The following is a 6950-nucleotide window of genomic DNA, read 5'->3' as shown; positions in this document are numbered from 1 at the left end:
TCTCGCAACCACCAGTGTACTTGTATGGCTCTCACTTTCTTGGCCTTCCATGCTGAGGGGTTGCAGTTTAATTCGCTTGAACTTGACAGAGTGCTTGAACACGGGGACTCTCTTTACGTGGGTGCTAAACAGCAATTGATTTTGGACCATAACTTTGGGAATGATCACTTGACTGTCGAGGAGATGCCAAAACAAGTCATGACGGACACCAATGTCTATAATGTACAGATGCATGAGCTCAGCGTTGGTTATGTCATAGATGACGGTCATTCCCAAAGAGACTTGGGATTGTCTCTTGGAGCTCAGCTTGAGTGCTTGTCACAAAATGTCACTCTTGCTTTCTTGATTGTGAATCCAGAGTGTTTTGCAGTATTCCGTAACACATCAGGATACTTTGGGTTATTTGATTCACATTCCAGATCTGAAGTGGGCTTGCCACACCCAAACGGAACTGCAATTATGTTGACTTTTTCTCACTTGTGTGGCTTGGTTGAGCATTTGCGTCAGCTTTTTGAAAGACATAGCCGGTTTGCAACCTATGAGTTTGTGCCAGTCTCTTTTCATATTGATGGCAGTTCCATTAACACGCATCGGGATTCTACTACAACCATATCAAAGGCAAATGAAGAGCTACTAATTGAATTAGGTGATTCCCCAACTAAAGAGATACAAATTGTGATCGGTATTGTACCAAATCAAGAGCTACATAGTGCGGTACATGTTGAACCAAATAGCCAAGCAAGTCAAATTAATGAGAGTCAAAATATTCCGGAACCTCAGCAAGGACTCAAACTGCTGCATGTTAATATAGATATTTCCAAATGTAGTAAAAGTCAGCGTGCAAAACATTTGTATAGGGAACGTCAACACATTCGTAAGTGCCAACGACAACTGTCATCTAATTCTAAATATCACAGTGATCCTTGCTTTAAGGAAAAAAAGAAGCTCTATCAAAAGAATAGATATAACAGTGATTCTGCTTTTAAGGCAAAACGGCAGCAATATCTGATTGGCAAATACCAACACAATCTTGCTTTTCAGCAAAAGCAGAAGATATTGATGAAAAGGTACGTAGGAGAGAAATACAGAAATGACCTTTCTTTTCAAAGTAAACGGAAACATTACTTGCGAGAGAGGTACAGAAAGGATATTTCTTTTCAAAGTAAACACAAAAATTATATGCAAGAGAGGTACAGAAAGGATATTTCTTTTCAAAGTAAACACAAAAAGTACATGCAAGAGAGGTACAGAAAGGATATATCTTTTCAGAGTCATCAGAAAAATTACATGCGAGAGAGGTACAGGAGAGACATTTCATTTCAAAGTAAACAGAAAAATTACATGCGAGAGAGGTACTAAAAAGATTCGGCTTTCAGGCCTTCTCATATTAGGCGCTGTTTACAAAAAAGAAAGGACAGGCGTGATTCAAACGCGCTGCAACGTATTCGCCACAAGTTAAATTGTGCTGTGAAAATCAAAAATAAATATAGTCGCGTCATTCCCCAGTGTCAGGAAATTGAGCAGGATCAGGCAAACGGTGTAGTAGACGTCTCTGTGGAAATGAAGCAGGCACTCGTAGATCCGGAAATGGAAGCCACCATCGCTTCTTTCCGGGAAAGGGTTCGGCATGGGCCGACGTATATCTGCACAGTGTGCCACCGTGCGCTTTTCCCCAATCAAGTAAAGCATTGCAAACGAGCCAGATACACCAAAAATGTTGATGTGGCGCTTGCGTGCTTGACAGGCCAGTTTGTTCACACTTGTAGTTGCCCCGCCCCATGTACCGTTCCTCAAGAACGGGTGCAGGAGTGGATTTGTCATACCTGTGACAACCATCTGTTCAGAGGTGGCATGCCACCCCAGGCGGTGGCAAATAACTTGGCACTGGCGCCCATTCCCGAAGAGCTGTCGGAATTAAATGTACTTGAACGACAGCTAATTGCAAAAATCATCCCTTTTGCAAAGATTGTTGCGTTGCCCAAAGGACGGCAAAGGGCCGTACACGGTTCTGTGGTGTGCGTTCCATCAGAGATGGAAGCCGTAGTGAACTCCCTCCCAAGGCCGCGCAGTGAGGCCCAGCTTCTCCAGGTGAAGCTGAAGCGCCGCATTGTGTACAAAGGTTACCAGCATTTTTACACTGTCAACATGACAAATGTCTTGGCAGCGCTGAGGACACTGAAACGCATTCATGCAGAATACAAAACTGTATCGATAGATGAAAGCGCTCAGTTTGAAAGTCTCCAGGAAGAGGAAGACGAGGGGGTAGGAGAAGAGGACATCCCTGAGGCCGATGCACAGCCAGAGAGCAGCGACACCCCCGCAAACAAAGAGCAACAGACTCCCCAAGAGAGCAAAGAGGAGCTCAGGCCGGGCTTGACACTCGACACCTGTATGCAGCCTCCTGACATCGCGCAGGAAAAGCTGTCATATGGGGACGGCATATTTAGCATCGCTCCTGCCCAAGGAAACAAGCCGGTGGGATTTTTTGCCGTGCCAAACCTCAAAGCCATGGCCTTTCCCGTTCAGTTCCCAACAGGACAGAATTCACTCGATGAGGCGAGAGAAATTAAGCTGTCGGCTTTTTGGGAGGGTGCCCTTAGGGACCTCCATGCAATGACCAGGCAGTTGGGCAAGCCCACATTCTTCCTTACCTTTTCTGCTGCGGAAATGAGATGGCCCGAAGTAATCGAAATAGTCAAAGCGCAGCAAGGCGAACAAGGGGACTTTTCCCATCTCGACTGGAATGCCAAATGCGATGTTCTTCGCAGCAATCCGGTCACAGTGATGCGCCTTTTTGAGAAAAGGATGGATGCTCTTATGGCATTCATCCTGTCTCCCGCACAGCCCCTCGGTCCGGTAGAAGACCACTTCTATCGTGTGGAATTTCAAGCCAGGGGAAGTCCGCACGCTCACATGCTGCTCTGGATTAAGGGTGCGCCAGTCATCGAAGAACCCGACCCCAGATGTTGTCAAGAAGCCATTGACTTCATCGACAAGTACATCACTTGCAAAATACCAGACCCGATTGAGGACCCTGAACTGCACGACATTGTCACCAGCGTTCAGGCACACAGCAAAAACCACACAAAGTCTTGTCGGAAAGGAAACGTTTCTTGCAGATTTGGGTACCCCAAACTGCCGATGGACCAAACCACCATCACGTTGCCATTCCAGACGGAGACTGAAGACGTCCCAACGGACAAGAGTGTGGAAGGCCAGCATAGGAAGCAGGCGGCCAAATCGGCGCGCCTCACCGAAAAACAAAGGGAGGCTAAAGAAGAGCTCAAACGCATCAGAGAGATCCTCATGGACGCGGATGTCCCGCAGGACTTGCCGGAGCTTCTCAAAAAGGCCAATTTGACAATGGACAGCTACAAGGACAGCGTCACTAATCTGACCTCCGGAATGGTTGTCATGTTGAAGCGTGCTCCAACGGAAAGCTGGATCAATGCTTACAACCCACATCTGCTGCGGGCATGGAACGCCAACATGGATATTCAGTACGTGCTCGATGACGTCGCGTGTCTCATGTACATGATGTCGTACATTTCCAAACCGGAGCACGAGATGTCCGAGTTCCTCACGTCTGTCGTCAAAGACTTGAAGACAAAGCCTCTTGTCGACAAAAAGGACGAGATGAGGAAAATAATGGCGGCGTATTCCAAGCACAGAGAGGTGAGCGCTCAAGAAGCGGTGGCGCGGACATGCAGTCTCCCTCAGAAGAAGTGCTCGCGCAGCGTAGTTTTCATCCAGACTGCTGAGGATGGCGTGAAATTGAGTCTACCCATGAGTAGACTGAAGACCATGCATCCGGACGCAGACAACGTGTGGATGTCTGGTCTGCCAGACAAATATGTGGCAAGACCTAGAACGGCAATGTTTGAGCGGATGTGTCTCGCCGAATTCGCATCCGAATACCGAGTCGTCTACGGTCAGCAGACTGAGGGCAAGAATGTCATTCCCCTCTCACACGGCAAGGGATTCATCCAGAAGCGGATTGGAAAAGATGCCGTCATCAGATTCACTCGCTTCTCGATCAAAAAGTATGCTGAGAAGTATTACAGGACCCATCTTAAATTGTACCTCCCCCACAGAGACGACGCCGAGCTCAGGTCTGAAAACCTCAAAAAGTACGAGGAGTTCTACGGTGCCGGGGATTCAAAGTTCGGTCGGGTGCGGGCTATCGTCGACCGCAATCGGGGGCGGTACGAAGGACGGGGAAAGACCGTGGACAATGCCTTTGAAAAATTGAAAGAGCTTCGTGCGGTTCTCAACGCGTGGAGCACTTTTGCGCCGGAGGTAGAAGCAGAGCGTTTGGAGTGTGTTGCCGAACGCGAATCTAATCCGTTACAGGAAGACCCGCAAGATGAGGTTCCGGCCTACCAGGACGCTCCTGGTAGCGGCGCGGTCTTGCCGGCGTTTGAGGCGCCAAAGTTGAGCGCCGAGTTTGTGAGGAACATGTACCGCAGTCTCAATGAAACGCAAGCGTCCGTCTTTTACGCTGTGCGCGAGTGGTGTTTGAAACGCGTTTCGGATCGTCTCCTCGAGCCCTTCTTTTATTTCATCTCCGGAGGAGCTGGCTGTGGTAAATCGCATGTCATCAAGTGCATTTACCAGGAGGCCAGTAAGATTCTCCGACAGCTTCCCAGATTCCGCGACGAAGCGGATATGGCCAAGCCTGCTGTGCTGCTGACGTCGTTTACTGGCACGGCGGCTTACAACATCTCAGGGAAAACACTTCATTCCCTCTTGAAACTCCCCAGGACTCTAAAGCCTCCTTACCAGGCGCTGGGGAATACGTTGGACGCATTGAGAGCAACCCTTTGCAACGTGGAAATTTTGATCATCGACGAGATCTCCATGGTCTCCAAGGAACTCTTTGCCTATGTCCACTGGAGATTTCAGCAAATCAAGGGCAACCAGAGACCATTTGGGGGCATCTCCGTTCTTGCAGTTGGGGACTTCTACCAACTGCCACCCCTCGGAAGGTCCAAGCCCCTCTGCGTTTCTGACAACGATCTTCTTGACCTCTGGACAGATTTTCAGATGGTCAAGCTTACTCAAATCATGCGGCAAAAAGACGACGTCGCTTTTGCCGAGCTTTTGAACAGGATCAGGGAGAAGGGGAAGGCTGATCCGCTTGGCGATGGTGACAGGGCGTTACTCACCACGGCTGTCACGGATGCGCGAGACCTCCCTGCGGATACTCTGCATATCTTTGCCACCAATAAAGAGGTGGATAGGCACAATGCAGCAACTGTGGCTGCTCTCAAATTGACTGTGGTCAATATTCCCGCAGAGGACTACAGGAAGAGCCCACGGTCGGGGGCGATGGTCACCGTGACCAAAGTGATCATGGGGTCGAGAAGGGATCTACCGGATGCCCTTCAACCTGGTGTAGGAGCACGGGTCATGCTTCTTCGGAATTTGGATGTCGAGGACGGATTGGTGAACGGGACCTTTGGCACAATAGGCAACATTGTTCAAAGCGCCCCAAAGGGGTCGGCGGAGAAAGTGACCTTGCTCGGACTGAGGCTAGACAATCCCGAAGCGGGCCAGAAATTGCGTGATAAAATTCTGGGGCCGACGGATGACTTGGTCTATATCGAAAGGTCGGAGGAAAACCTGGGCATGAAAGGCGTGGTCAGGCGGCAATTCCCCATGAAGCTTGCCTTTGGATGCACGGCTCACAAAGTGCAAGGCATGACGATGACCTCTGCAGTGGTGTCTCTTAAGCGTGTGTTTGAACCTGGAATGGCCTATGTTGCCCTAAGCCGCACGACGTCACTTCAGGGATTGAGGGTCATAGACTTTGACGAATCCAAAATCTATGCAAATCCCAACATCACGACGGCAATGGACAGTATGACGCGCGCTTCTTTCCAAAGTACAAGACCACTGTTGTACTTTTTCAAAATGCCGCAAACTGCTTTTCCCACCTTGACCATTGTTCATCACAACACCGAGGGCCTTCCATCTCATATTGACGACTTAAAGTCTCATCATGAGTTGAGGCTGGCAGATGTCCTTTGCCTCGCTGAAACTCATTTGTCTGGATCCTTCTTCCCCCCTCCCTTGCAACTGGAGGGATGCAGCACTTTTGTGCGCAACAGACAAGTTTCGTATTCAAATAGACTGGACGTGGCCCAAAAAGAGGGTGGCGGAGTCGCAGTCTATTATCGCGATTGTCTTCGAGCGGAGCCCCGTCGGTTTATTCAGAATGTGGTTGACCTGGAATTTGCTGTCATCAGGGTTGACGCTCCCGTCCAGGCTTTGATAGCTACGGTCTACAGGCCACCCAACCTGAGTCTTGGCACCTTTCTTCCAAACCTTGGAAGTCTCTTGGATGCCTTGGCCGTGATGGACTGCCAGCCTATTGTTGTTTGCGGAGACTTTAATGAGGATTTGCTTTCAAAGGGAAAGAAATCCATTCTGGACTTGTTTCAGTCCAGAGGCTTTTCACAGCTGATCACCCAGGCCACAACTGGAAAGCAGACACTGATTGATCACATTTACATATCTCGCCCAGATTGTTGTGTTCAATCAGGCGTTCTGCACACTTATTACAGTTACCACAGTCCGGTCTACTGTGTGTTAACTTCTTGTGTCAGCTCATTGTCGATCGCAAGGGCACCATTTTCACAAGTGCGCCTTTGCAAATGTTATTGAGCCTTTCATACCACTGCTCAAAAGAGGGGGATACTGTACTTTAAATTGTAAAGGCTGAAAAGTTAAATCCTTTGCTCGTTCAAAATTTGTGTCATAACAGAACTACACTCAAAATCAGAGCGGCCAATCATTTTTTTTGTAGACATATTTATCATTTAGTTAGTTCTAAACGTATTGAGCTTTAAATTGAATTTAAGACATGGGATATGCCATTTAAGCGCTCCCTTATTTTGAGCAGTGTTGTATGACGGTACTTTTAATCAGTGTGCTTTTCTGTTAGC

This window comes from Leptonotus elevatus, chromosome 22, assembly GCF_054856555.1.
Source record: "Leptonotus elevatus isolate MCC_2025b chromosome 22, RoL_Lele_1.0, whole genome shotgun sequence".
In the NCBI taxonomy this organism is placed as follows: Eukaryota; Metazoa; Chordata; class Actinopteri; order Syngnathiformes; family Syngnathidae; genus Leptonotus; species Leptonotus elevatus.
The sequence above is the reverse complement of the archived record's forward strand: the minus strand, read 5'-3'. Positions refer to the sequence as shown.